The following is a 14612-nucleotide window of genomic DNA, read 5'->3' on the forward strand; positions in this document are numbered from 1 at the left end:
TTTCATACTATTTGTAGGTCCTTTCAATCTGAGGAAGCAAGTCTTCTCTGAATGACTTATTTAAATGCTCCGCCTCGCTTCCATATTCTATAGTCTTTCTCTCTGGAACTCTGATTAGATAAAACTGAAAATCCTAGATCTTTCACGTATCTTGATTATGTAGAGAACTTTCTAGCTTTGTTTTCCAGTTCGTTAATTTGTTTTCCAGCAAATCTGATGGAGCCCTTTTATTATTTCAACAATCAGATTCCATAATCTCTGGCTTATTCATACTTATGTGTATTCAGCGTTCACAAGAATGTGAACACAAGTCATAACTTGTTGCAAAGCCCTAATCTTCTTGCTCTACGGACTCCATTTCCTCAGGTGGAAGTTTGACCGTCTCTCTCTGTCGTGGTGGCATTCTTCAAAGTTGGACATTCTTGATTTTTCACTCATCTCTGTAGAGGGCATCTGTTAGATCTACGTCACATTGCTTTTCTTGGCCTGTTTTTTTTTTTTCTTCTTTTTTTTTTTTATGTTTATTTATTTTTGAGACAGAGAGAGACAGAGCATGAACGGGGGAGGGTCAGAGAGAGAGGGAGACACAGAATCGGAAGCAGGCTCCAGGCTCTGAGCTGTCAGCACAGAGCCCGACATGGGGCTCGAACTCACGGACCGTGAGATCATGACCTGAGCCGAAGTTGGACGCTTAACCGACTGAGCCTCCCAGGCGCCCCTCTTGGCCTGTTTTGAGGAAGGATAGGATTACCACTGGTTATACCTCGGTGGCTAGTGTTCTGGTACAGATGCTCCTCATTCTTCCCAGATGTTGCCAGACACTGAAGGTGGGGCCCTGCCTTATCTTTCTTACTGTCACCTTCCTCCCCATTTTTCTTCACTGGAGATAGACACTACCATTACTATTATCCGACGGAAGGGGTAGGAGAAGGGGGTGCTAAGGAGGGATCAAACCATCTAGACATTCCTGCTGCGGTACCCGAATCAGTCAACTTATTTGAACTTTGAACTTTTTCCTGCTGCTAGCATCTACCAGTTTGGGGCAGTGAGCATTCAGGGTGTCCTTCCTATATTTTGCAGCAAAACAAAAACAAAAACAAAAAAACAATATTCAAGTTTTGGCTATCATAGATCTTTTTCACCTGCGCCTGTATCATACAGGCATTTGTCACAATTTCTGGTCCCTGGAAATTTCCCCCTCTTGTTTCCCATGCAGTTGTGATTTTCTTCATCTACCTTTTCCATTTCTTATAGACCTTATAGAAATTTGGAGCTGGAAGAAAAGGTTGTGCCACTTTTGTTCAATCTATTATCTTCAAGTTCACCCTTTTATCATGCTTGAGTTATACATAAAGAGAGAAATAAGACAAAGAAGTGATCCATGGGAACCAAAATATCACCTTTTCTGATAAAAGTCACTGAAGGGGCACCTGGGTGGCTGAGTTGGTTAAGTGTCTGACTTCGGCTCAGGTCATGATCTCGCGGTTCATGAGTTCAAGCCCCGTATCGGGCTCTGTGCTGACAGCTCAGAGCCTGGAGCCTGCTTTGGATCCTGTGTCCCCCTCTCCCTCTGCTCCTCCCCTGCTGACTTGCTCTCTCTCTCTCTCTCTCTCTCTCTTTCAAAAATAAATAAACATTAAAAAAAGAGCCACTAGAGAATGTAGCTTAGCATGGAAGGCAAATGAGCTTACTAATACTGAACCACACAGTATTATACCGACTGAACCAGCCAAACCCAGCAGCCCCAAGAGGGGCAGATCCCATCATCTGGGTGGCCCTGCCCTGCAAATAGCAGAGTGGGTGCTTTCTTGGGCTGCCTGGCTCCCAAAGAGGAAGAAGAATGAAACCAAGCCATTCATGCTCAATTTATTATTCTGGAATTTACCAATCAGATTACATCACCCTCTCCAAGAACACAAGGAGATCTACTAAGTCAGGTTCCTTCACAGATGGAAGTGGTATTCATTCCCTGTTGGGACTGTAACAAATTACCACATTGTTACTTAAAACAATGCATCTTTATTCTCTAGTAGTTCTGGAGGTCGGAGGTCCAAAATCCATTTCACTTTTCAGAGGTAAAGTCCAGGTGCTGGAAGGGCTGGTTCCTTCTGGAGGCTCTGAGGAAGAGGAAGAATCCCACTCCCCCCCCCCTTTTTTTTTTTTTTGTCATTTTCAACATTTAGTGGCTGCCTGTGCTTGTTGGCTGTGTCTCCTTCCTCCGTCGCCAAAGCTCGTCATTCCCATCTCTGGCTTTGTCATCACATCACCTTCCTCTCTGACTCTTCTGTGTCCCCCTTTAAGTACCCTTGTGGTCACATCAGGCCAACCAGATAATCCAGGATAACCTCCCCATGTCAGGATCTTAACTTAATCACATCTGCAAAGTCGTTGGTACCACATAAAAGAATATGTTCGCAGGTTCCGGGAATTGGGACATGGATATGCTTGGAGAATCACTCAATCTATGGCAGAAGGTAATATCAAAAGTCAGTTAAGAATTATCCCCCCACTAATATTCCCTTGATTTTTGTTCTCTTAAACCACTGGTTTTAGCCACTAAGCCTATGTCAGCAGAGGTATGTGTGACATCCTCAAGAGAGGACCTCAGGAGCCTATCAGAACAGTCCTGCCCCATCTTCATGAGACTACTCCTCCCTCTTATATTACCCAACTTTGTCCCCTCCCAGGAACACTGGTGGGCAAGACAGATTTCACTCACAAAAGGTTCCAAAATAGTTCCCTATATGCATTGATTAAATAGTTCAATGCCATTTTGTACCCAAATCTAAAATTTTCATTTTTCTATTATCCGTTTTTATCATGCCTATCCATGTTTTCCACATAGCATACCAGAGGATCAGGATTGAGATTTAAAGAACATTTTTTTCCAATGTTTATTTATTTTTGAGAGAGACAGAGCGTGACTGAGCAGGTGAGGGACAGAGAGAGAGGGAGATACAGAATCTGAAGCAGGCTCCAGGCTCTGAGCTGAAGCAAGCTCCAGGGCTTGAACCCACAAACCATGAGATCATGACCTGAACTGAAATCGGACGCTTGACAGACTGAGCCACCCAGATGCCCCGGGATTGAAATTAAATGACAAAGGGGTGCCTGGGTGACTCGGTTGAGCTTCGACTCTTGGTTTTGGCTCAGGTCATGGTCTCAGGGGTTCATGGAATTGAGCCCCCGTCAGGCTCTACACTGCCAGCACAGAGCCTGCTTGGGATTCTCTCTCTCTTCTGCTCTCTGCCCTTCCCCCACACATGCTTGCTCTCTCTCTCTCAATAAATAAATAAACGTTTTTAAAAACTGATAAAACTGGGCTCCTGGGTGGCTCAGTCGGTTAAGCGTCTGACTTTGGCTCAGGTCATGATCTCACTGTTCGTGGGTTCAAGCACCACATTGGGCTTGGTGCTGACAGTGCAGAGCCTGCTTGGGATTCTCTCTCCCTCTCTCTGCCCCTCCCTCACTTGTGTGCACTCTCTCTCTCTGCCTGTCTCTCTCTCTCTGTCTCAGAGTGAATAAACTTAAAAACATTAAAATTATTTAAAATAATAATAAAATTAAAATAAAAATGACAAATGCACTATTCCCATTATAATATGCACAACAAAACCTCAATAACAAAATGCTAATAATGTTGAGGGGAAAAAATTTTAACATAAACATCTTCCCTTTATCAAATGTCTAGAGAGAAATTAAGGTCCAAGGCATGAAGTAAAAATCATGAGACATTAAGGTTCAAAGAAAGCAAGGTTCAAAACAAAATTATCCTGTTTTGGTGAATTAAAATTCAAAGAAATTGAAGTCCAAAATTCATTTCCCCCAACTTTTTATTCGAGCTGCTCTGTCTCAGATGGAGGGGATTTCGATGCTTGGGTAGAGGCAGGGATCTTTTAAGCTACATTTTAAGCTGGATCTCACTGGAATGGGGGCAGCTTCTAGAGGGCCTCCAAATTAGAAAACAATAGTTACCCCCAGCAAGTCTGTACTCTGCTTTTTCCGAGAGTCTATAGATTTACAGAACATGCAAAATGATCACAGCACCCACTCTACACACACCAGAGGCAGAAAACAAGCCAATTTTTCAAGCAAATTATCAAGCAAAATACATTCCCAGAATCAGTAGTGTGGGTCGCCAACAGTATTTTGGGTCGCCAAAAACTGTTGCAGAAATAACAGCCTCACCAGAAGCCAGTTGAGTGAGACCAAGAATCCAGAATTGATGGACTGTGAGTTAAAACCCAGTTAGGAGGGGGGCGCCTGGGCAGTTCAGTCCGTTGAGAGCCGGACTTCAGCTCAGGTCATGATCTTGCGGTTCATGGGTTTGAGCCCCGGGTCAGTCTCTGTGCTGACAGCTTGGAGCCTGGAGCCTGCTTTGGATTCTGTGTCTCCCTCTCTTTCTGTGTCTCCCCTGCTCGCTCGCTCTCTCTCTCTCAAAAAAAATAAATAAAGACTTTTTAAAAATAAATTTAAAAACCTAGTTACGAGAAATCTACTAGCTACAGGTTAATTTCCGCACAATGGCACCTTGCATTTTTCACATCCAGGAAGTTCCACCTCTGGCAAGGCATTTGAGGGGCTGCTGCCTCCTTGCCAAGTTAGAATCGCGCAGCACTGGCAACGTCTTCGTTGATCAGATCTTATCTGTGGAGCTGTCCTTTCCCACCCAGATATTAGAAACCTCTTAATTTCCGAGTCCCTTTTGAATTTTAGTTGTCTGCACTGCAGTGTTGCACTGAAGGTGAATTCCGTCCAGTGACAGAGCTCCCAAAGTAACCAGTAAGCATTTTTATTCCTGTGCTGCCGTGGCTTTTTCCACCGCCTGTTTCTGTGGCATTCCTCAGGCGGAAGAAAACCATCACCTGGGGAGGATTTCTCCATCCCATTTCCGTAACCAGTTTCTAGCAACCTCGAGGACAAGTAGAGGGAGTGATTCTTGAGCCACATAAATGCAAACTTAGTCCATCCACTTTTGCCCTTGAAGATAGTTCAAAACAACATTAAAAAGGAATCAAAATTAGGACAGTTTGTTTACATTACCCACCTAAACTTAGTACTAGCACATTGAAAACTAATCTCTCATTAGTGCTCTGCGGTCCAAAGAGAACCCAGCTGCCCCCACGGTTTAAAAACAGCAAATATTTTTCTACTCCTTCAATATCTAAAAGGGCAGTATATGAAAAGACTGTTTCTTTCTCCCTATAATTGAACCGTTGCCTCAGCTGTAACTGCTTATTAAGACCTCTTCAGCCTGCTGGCCCCTGATAAGTCTCTCTCGTGGCCCCTGTGCCATTGCCAAAGTCCTCTTACAGCCTCAGAGTGGCTTTTCTAAGGTCTTTTTTCCCAGGCCACAGCTGTTAAGAGCCCACTGCACCACCATAAAAACCTACCTGGCTCAATGTAAGACTGCCAAGATCGAAATGTCCTGCACACACACACTAAAGAGCAAGACCACAGGGCCAAGGCCAATCCCATGCCACTCCAGAAGCCTCAGTCACTCCATGGGCATTCATTCGCTTCTCCCTAATTGTGTACCTTATTTCTCCCACACCAATTTTCTGGCCAATGTATCAAATGTCGGAACACTGAAGCAGAGCCCGATAAATAGCACCCCTTCCTCCTTTTCTGAGTTCAAAACAAACTGAGATAAAGGAGTGGAAGGAGAAGGCCAAAGTCGTACCTAGTTCCTGATAAAGCTGGGTTGAGAGTCAGAAAAGCTTCCCAGCACCCAGCTGCAGAATAAAATCCAGCAGTCCAGGTCCAAGGGGGATTTGCCTTGCCGTGAGTGGAAGCGTCAGCCCGCCCTGAGAGCGGACCTCATGCTGGCTGGATTCCAAGGAGGAAAGTGGGTGGGAATGAACTGAGCATGCCCACTTTATTTTCCCCAAATCTGCCCCTCAAATCATGCCCCTTTTCCGTTCAGGGCTGAGTTAAGAAAGGGCAGAGAAAATGCAACTGCCTTCACTCGGAAGGGTGGTTTTGGCTTGAAAAAAAATTTTTTTTTACTAGTAAAAATATTATATGTATTACTTGAGTAATTAAACAGCATGACCTTTTAAAAATTTTTTTTAATGTTTATTTATTTTTGAGACAGAGACAGGGGAAGTAGGGGAGGGGCAGAGAGAGAGAGAGAGAGAGAGAGACAGAATCCAAAGCAAGCTCCAGGCTCTGAGCTGTCAGCACAGAGCCCGACGAGAGAGAGAGAGAGAGAGAGAGAGAGAGAGAGAGAGAGAGACAGAATCCAAAGCAAGCTCCAGGCTCTGAGCTGTCAGCACAGAGCCCGACACGGGGCCAGAACCCACCAATGGTGAGATCGTGAACTGAGCCGAAGTCAGACGCCCAAGTGACTGAGCCACCCAGGCGCCCCCCCTTTTTTTTTTTTAATTTTTTTTTAATGTTTATTTATTTTTGAGACAGCATGACCTTTTAAAAATCAAAATGCTAGAAGCTTCCCACCTGTTAGACTGCAGCACTATGGCTATAATTTGAAATTCTAAAGATGAGATTTCTAGGGCATTGTTAATTAGCATTAGGGAATGTTTCCTCAGTAGTTTTTCATATGTCTTTATGAAAAAAAACGTAAATTTGGAGTGCCTGGGTGGCTCAGTCAGTTAAGTGTCCAACTTTGGCTGAGGTCATGATCTCACAGTTCTTGAGTTGGAGCCCCACGAGACAGCATTGGGCTCTCCGCTGTCAGCACAGAGCCTGCTTTGGATCCTCTGTCCCCCTCTTTCTCTGCTCCTCCCCTGCTCACTCCCTCTCTCTCTCTCAAAAAATAAATAACCACTAAAAAAAAAAAAAAAAGCAAGTTCATACATTTATTAGCTGTGCACTTGAAAACATGATTTACAATTTGGAGCGAGTTTTTTTTTTTTTTTTTTAAATAGAAGGTATGGCTTCTTTTTAAGTTTTTATTTATTTGTTTCGAGAGAGAGAGAAAGTGTGAGTGGTGGAGGGCAGAAAGAGAGGAGAGAGCAAGAATCCCAAGCATGCTCTGCACTGTCAGTGGGGAGCCTGATACGGGGCTTGAACTCACTAACCCGTGAGACCATGACCTGAGCCGAAGTCAGATGCTTAACCGACTGAGCCACCCAGGTGCCCCTAGAGCCAGATTTTAATAAAAGCTTTTCTCATCACGGAGACAAATGTTTTCAGCCTTCTCAGATTCCCTCCACTGCCTCTTCTGTTCTTTCATTTTGTCAGTGCCCCACCCATGTGAGTCACTGCCCATTTCCAGACTTCAATGAAATGGCAGTGTGTGAAATCAGTTTCTGAGTGGTCACAGAGTGGCCAGACGACACTATCTAGGAGTTCAGGAGGTGAACCCTGGCCAACGGAAATGGAGACAGGAGCGTGCAGGCAGGTAAATGCCCTCATGTGTCCCTCTTGGACTGCTCTGAGGGACAGCTACTTCCTGCAGCCTTTGTGAAGGATCCCTGCTGAAAGGCCTTCCACTGGGAAGACCATTTCCGTCCCTTTCCTCATTCTCTCCATCTGAAACTATTTGGGCCGTTTGGGGTCATCCTGCCCTTACCTTAGGGCAGCCCTCAGCACTTACCGCCTCCAAGCTCCCACAAAGCCAACATTTACTGAGTGTTTCTCAGCGAAGCAAAGACAATATTACATTACATACCATATAGGAAACCTTCCTCTTTTTTCTTCATTTTCCTTTATTTTTTATTAAGTAATCTCTACATCCAACATGGGGCTCGAACTCATGCCCCCAAGATCAAGAATTGCATGCTCTACCAACTGAGCCAGCCAAGCGCCCTTAGGAAACCTTCCTTTTAAATATTTGTTCAGTTTCTATTTCCTCAACATCTCCAGGCTTATAGCTCACCCATCTCTACTGCTTATTCAACCTTCTCATCAAATTTTCTTCCAACGATCCCCCTTAGCCTGTGGTAGGTGGAGAACTTTGGTCTTCCCTCACATGTTAATTCTCTTCACTGCCAGCCACCCTGCTTAATTCAGCAAGCCCTCTAGAGTGAGCTGAGTATACAAAGCATGCATTCGTCCTGTGGACAAGAAGGGAGATATTGCCAGTACATCATTATAATACATCTTTCCCTCTGTCGCATGGGCATAAAAATCCCAAGCAGAGGGAAGAAACAGTTGTGTCAGGGGTGATGCAAGTGTGGGGCCTCGGCAGGCTCAAGTATATAGTACAATCTGGTGGAGGAAAAGGAGATCAGGAACAGGGATCTCAAGGCAGGGGCAGATACGACCTGAAATTGGGTTCAGAATGAGGTGAGTCACCTGTGCTGAAGGAGGGCAGGAGCTGGGAACGTGTTTCAGGAAACACTGGCACAGGCAACAGGAATGCAGTTTAATACACGATCTTATATCAACAAACACCCCGTATGTTTACTGCCAGGATCAGAACTGATCCCAGTGGCAATGAGACTGATCCTGAAAGTAGACAAATGGATCCCTTGCCTGGACTCGAAGGATGAAGAACCAGGAAGCCTGGTGAATATTAACATCTCCCCTCACACTTAACAATACATTCTCCTTATGTATTGGTTTCCACTGTTGCTATAACAAATCACCACAAACCTAGTGGTTTGAAACAACACAAACTTAATCCCTTGCAGGACTGTGGGCTAGAAGTCTAACCTGGGTCTCATGGGTGGCAATGAAGGTGTTGACGGTGCTGCATTCCCTACTGGAGCCTCTAGGGGAGGCTCCTTTTCCTTTCCTCTTCCAGCTTCTAGAGGCTCTGTGTTCCTTGGCTCCACGGTTCCTTCCTCCACCTTCAAAGCCAGCAAAGGCACGTTGAGTTCTCTCATCCCGTCACTCTGATGTCTTCTGCCCTCCTCTTCCACCTTTCAGGACCCTTGTGACATTGGATCCACCCAGATAATCCCAAATAATCTCCCTATTCGTGGGTCAGCAAATGAGCAAACTTAATTCCATCTGCAACCTTCCCTCCCCTTTAGCCATGTAACATATATTCACAGATTCTGGGAATTAGAGTGTGTGCATCTTTGGGGATCCATCATTCTGCCTACAATACGGTACTGAGTGCTATGGAGAAAAACAAAGCAGGGATGAGGGAGAAGGAATGACCAGTCTTCCATAGGCGTGTCTCTGACCACAGCTGCTTTTGCTTTGAAGGATTCATTTGATTAGATTGGGCCCAGCTAGATAATCCAAGCTATTCTCCCTGTCTCCAGGTCCTCAACATTAATCACATATGGAAAGACCCTTTTGCCACTTAAGGCAACACTCATAAGTTCCGGGGAATCGGATGTAGACATCATGGGAAGCCATTATTCTGCCTTACACATCTTATCTGTGATAGAATTTTCTAGGTGTCTAGGCTTCTCATTGACCCTGAAATTTCCAGCTGGAGCTCTGACAGAAGCCCTTGAGAATTCAACTAGTAGATACAACGACCTCAATTTAGTCAGAAAGCAAAAGATTCTTCCCTCTTAACTCCCTAGATTGTAAAAATATGTGTCCTCTTCTCTCTGCTTGGAAGTAAAGCAGCAGCATGATGCCACTACCACCATTAAGATACAGAAGAGTTACATCAGCCCCAATAATCCCCTGGTGCTGCGTCTTTATAACCAACGCATCTCAGCCCAAGTCCCTGACAACCAAGGATCTGGTCTCCATCTCTTTACTTTTGCCTTCTTGAGGATGCCATACAAATGGCATCACACAATCGGTAGTCACTCAGATCTGGCTTCTTTCACTTAGCAAAATGCATTTGAGATTCACCCGTGTTGCTGTGTGTATAGTTCATTCTTTTTTACTGCTAAGTAGTATCCCATGGTATGGTTACACCACAGTGTGTTTATCCATTCAATTGGGGTTTTTTTTTTTAATTTTTTTAATGTTTTATTTATTTTTGACAGACAGAGATAGAGCATGAGCAGGGGAGGGTCAGAGAGAGAGGGAGACACAGAATCTGAAGCAGGCTCCAGGCTCTGAGCTGTCAGCACAGAACCCGATGCGGGGCTCGAACTCACAGACCGCAAGATTGTGACCTGAGCCGAACTCGGATGCTCAACCAACTGAGCTACCCAGGCGCCCCATATCCATTCAATTGTTGGTGGACATTTTGGTTTCCAGTATTTGATGACTGTGAATAAAGCTGCAACAAATACTCATGTACCATTTTTTTTCACGTGAACTTCAGTTTTCATTTCTCTTGGGTAAATACCTAGAATTACTGGGTCATATGGTGTGTGTTTATCCTTGTAAGAAAACTCCACACTGTTTTCCAAAGTGGCTGCACCATTTTGCATCCTACCAGCAATGTATGGGAGTTCCAGCGGCTCCATAGACTCATCAGCATTGAGCATTTCAGGTTTTGTTTTGTTTTGTTTTAGTTTGGGTTTAGTTGGGTTGGCTTGGCTTGGGTTTTTAGCCATTCTAAGAGGCATGTGGTATTATCTTATTGTGTTTGAATTTGCAACTCCATAATTACTGATGATGTTGAACACACGTTCATGTGTTTATCTGCCATCTGTGTGTATCTCCTTTCATGATGTATCTGTTCAAAGCCCTTTGCCCATTTTTTGAAGAACAAATATTGTTAAAATGTTCATACTACTCAAAACAATCCACAGATTTAATGCAATTCCTATCAAAGTACCAAAAGCATTTTTCACAGAACTAGAACAAATAATCCTAAGATTTGCATAGAACCACAAAAGACCCCAACGAGCCAAAGCAGTCTTGAAAAAGAAGAACAAAACTGGAGGTATCACCATCCCAGATTTTGAGATATTCTACAAAGCTATACGAACCAAAACAGTATGATACTGGCACAAAAACAGACATATAGATCAAAAGAACAGAATAGAGAAGCCAGCAGTAAAATCACGATTATTTTATTATGTTAACCTTCAACAAAGGAGGAAAGATCATGCAATAGGAAAGACAGTCTCTTCAACAAATGGCATTGAAAACACTGGGCAGCTACATGCAAAACAATGAAACTGGACCACTTTCTTATACCATGCCCAAAAATAGACTCAAAATGGACTAAGGACCTAAATGTGAGACCTGAAACCATAAAAATCGCAGCAGAGAGCACAGGCAGTAATTTCTCTGACATCAGCCATAGCAACATTTTTCTAGATATGTCTCCTGAGGCAAGAGGAACAAAAACAAAAATAAACTATTGGGACCACATCAAAATAAAAAGCTTCTGTTCAGTGAAGGAAATAACCAACAAAATTAAAAGGTACCTACTAAATGGAAGAAGATATTTACAAATGCTATATCTGTTAAAGGGTTAGTATCCAAAATATATAAAGAATTTATAACACTCAACACCAAAAAGCCAAATAATCCAATTCAAAAGTGGACAGGAGACATGAACAGACATTTCTCCAAAGAAGACATATAGATGGCCAACAGACACACAAAAAGATGCTCGATGTCACTCATCATCAGAGAAATGCAAATCAAAACTACAATGAGATATCATGTCACACCTGTCAGAATGGATAAAATCAAAAACACAGGAAACAACAAGGTTGAAGATGTGGGGAAAAAAAAACAACTGCTGTGCACTGTTGTTGGGAATGCAAACTGGTATAGCCACTATTGAAAACAGTATGAAGTTTCTTCAAAAAATTAAAAATAGAATCACCATATGAGGGGCGCCTAGGTAGCTGAGTCTTGATTTCAGCTCAGGTCATGATCTCATGGTTTGTGGGATTGAGCCCCACTTCAGTCTCCACACTGACAGTGTATAGTCTGCTTGGGATTCTCTCTCTCCCTCTCTCTCTCAAAATAAAAAAACATTTTAAAAAGAGAAGGAGAAAAAGAATTACCGTATAATCCACTAATTGCATTAATGAGTGCAATTAATGTAGAAATTAATTCTACAAAGAATATGAAAAACACTAATTTGAAAAGTTTGATAAGCTCCCCTATGCTTATTGCAACATTATTTATAATAGCCAAATTATGGAAGCAGCCCAAGTATCCACCAATAGATGAATAAAGAAGAGCTTAAATATATACATATATTTATGTATACATACATATACATATATGTATGTATACATACATATATACATACAGCTCCAGGCTCTGACCTGTCAGCACAGAGACTGACACAGGGCTGGAACTCACGAGCTGTGAGATCATGACCCAAGTTGGATGTTCAACTGACTGAGCCACCCAAGCACCCCTGTAATAGTAAAAATTTAATGGCAAGACAGAAGAAAAACTTTTTTTTCAGTAAGTTCATGTCAATTATTTGTTTGGCTCGCTTAGATAAGAAAAATAGGATAAGTATCAGAAAGGCAAAAAATCAGCGTGTCTGGGTGGCTCAGTCAGTTAAACATCCAACTCTTGATCTCACCTTAGGTCTTGATCTCAGGGTCGTGAGTTCAAGACCTCACAATGAGCTCCATGCAGGGTGTGAAGCGTACTTAAAAAAAGGGGGGGGTGGGCACCTGGGTGGCTCAGTCTGTTAGGCATCTGACTTCGGCTCTGGTCATGGTCTTGTGTTTTGTGGGTTCAAGTCCCGCATAGGGCTCTGTGCTGACAGCTCAGAACCTGGAGCCTGCTTCGGATTCTGTGTCTCCCTCTCTCTCTACCCCGCCCCTGCTCGCACTCTGTCTCTCTCTCTCTCAAAAACAAATGAACATTAAAAAAATTTTTTAAAAGGCAGAAAATCACTATATATATTTTCACCTTGTAGTGTGATAAATAACAAAAGCAGCCTCTAAAATTGCTCAACTATTTGAAATTTTTAAGTTATCCCCTTAATGCTTATGTCATGGAGAAAATTCAGATTATAACAATAAAGTATTATTTAAAGATAATATATATATATATATATATATTTCACATATAGAATAAAAGAATAAAATAAAAATAAAAGAATCTTTTGCTCATTTTTAATTGGGTTATTTTCTCATTGATAAGTTTTGAAAGTTCTTATATATTCTGCACACAAGTCCTTTGTCAGATATGTGATTCGAAACTATTTCTCCTAGTCTATGGTTTGTGTTTTCATTCTCTTTTACAGTCACTTTCACACAGCAAAAGTTGTTCATTTTGATGAAGCCCAATTTAGATTTTTTTTTTTGATGGATCGTGCTTTTTTAGCTTCATATCTAAGAAACCTTTCCCTCATCCAAGTTCACAAACATTTTCTTCTATGTTTTCTTCTAGAAGCTTTATAGTTTTACATTTTACATTTAGGTCTACGATTCTTTGTGAGGTTTGGGCATATCCATTTTTACACAAGGTAAAAGGTGTAAGTTGAGATTTTTTTTTTTTTTCTTTACTTTGGCTTTTTTTTTTTTTTTTTTTTTTTTTTTTTGCATATGGTTGTTATTTGTTTCAACATCATTTACTGAAAAGACTATCTTCCTACATTGACTTTTTGCACTTTCATTAAAAATTGGTTGGGGTGCCTGGCTGGCTCAGTCAGGAGAGCATGCAACTCTTGATCTTGGGGTTATGGGTTCAAGCCCCACATTGGTGTAGAGATTACTTAGAAATAACATCTTTAAAAAATTGGTTGACAATGCATGGGTGTGTCCATTTCTAGACTCTGCATTCTGTTCCATTGATCTTTGTGTCTGTCCTTTCAATAAACACCACTCTCTTGATTACTGTGGCTTTGGTGATTAGATAAATCTATTTTTAGTAATCTCTACACCTAACCGGAACTCATGAGCCCAAAATCAAGAGTCACATGCTCTACTGACTGAGCCAGCCAGCCACCCTTAGGTATATCTATTTTTTTAAATTAATTTATTTATTTTGGTTGGGGGTAGAGGATGGGGGTGAGGGTGAGCACAAGCAGGCTAAAAGCAGAGAGAGGAGAAAGAATCCCAACCAGGCTCTGTGCTGAGCCAGACACAGGACTCAGTCTCCTGACCATGAGATCATGACCTGAACCAAAATCAAGAGTCGGTTGCTTAGGGGCGCCTGGGTGGCGCAGTCGGTTAAGCGTCCGACTTCAGCCAGGTCACGATCTCGCGGTCCATGAGTTCGAGCCCCGCGTCAGGCTCTGGGCCGATGGCTCGGAGCCTGGAGCCTGTTTCTGATTCTGTGTCTCCCTCTCTCTCTCTGCCCCTTCCCCGTTCGTGCTCTGTCTCTCTCTGTCCCAAAAATAAATAAAAAACGTTGAAAAAAAAATTAAAAAAAAAAAAGAGTTGGTTGCTTAGCTGCCTAAGCCACCCAGGAGTTCCTAAAGCTATTTTTTTAATCCAAAATTTCTATCATTCAAGATGGGTCATCTTGAGCAAGTTACATAACCTCTCTTAACATCAATTTTCTCAGCTATAAAAAGGATATTAGGGTGGCTCAGTGGGTTAGGCGACCAACTCTTGATTTCAGCTCAAGTCATGATCTCACGGTTTGTGAATTCAAGCCCCACATCGCACTCTCAGCTGTCAGCGCAGAGCCTGCTTGGAAGCCTCTGTCTCCCTCTCTCTCTCTCTGCCTCTTCCCTGCTCTCTCTTTCTCAAAAATAAACATTAAAAAAAAAAAAAAAAGAGGATCTTAGGAGTACCTATGTGAAAGAGTAATTATTAGGGCTAAGAAGCCAAGGCATGGGAAGCATGGGAGTAGAATTGTTCTGTTTCTAGCCTCCTCCTTTCTTCCTGGATTAGCATCTC

General features: G+C 42.7%; 1 protein-coding gene across 6 annotated transcripts in view; it reads right to left on the bottom strand.

The window, feature by feature from the left end:
- The window catches only part of APOLD1 (apolipoprotein L domain containing 1), a 61627-nt gene that overhangs the window by 26208 nt on the left and 20807 nt on the right, over positions 1-14612 (bottom strand). For 5 of the 6 annotated variants that reach the window (XM_058743629.1, XM_058743632.1, XM_058743627.1 and 2 more), the window contains one exon: positions 8623-8759. The exons of the other annotated variant lie outside the window; for it this stretch is intronic. The gene's annotated coding sequence lies outside the window, so the exon portion shown is untranslated. The remainder of the gene's footprint in view (positions 1-8622; positions 8760-14612) is intronic. 6 annotated transcript variants of the gene reach the window in all.

Source organism: Neofelis nebulosa, chromosome 8, assembly GCF_028018385.1.
Source record: "Neofelis nebulosa isolate mNeoNeb1 chromosome 8, mNeoNeb1.pri, whole genome shotgun sequence".
NCBI lineage: Eukaryota > Metazoa > Chordata > Mammalia > Carnivora > Felidae > Neofelis > Neofelis nebulosa.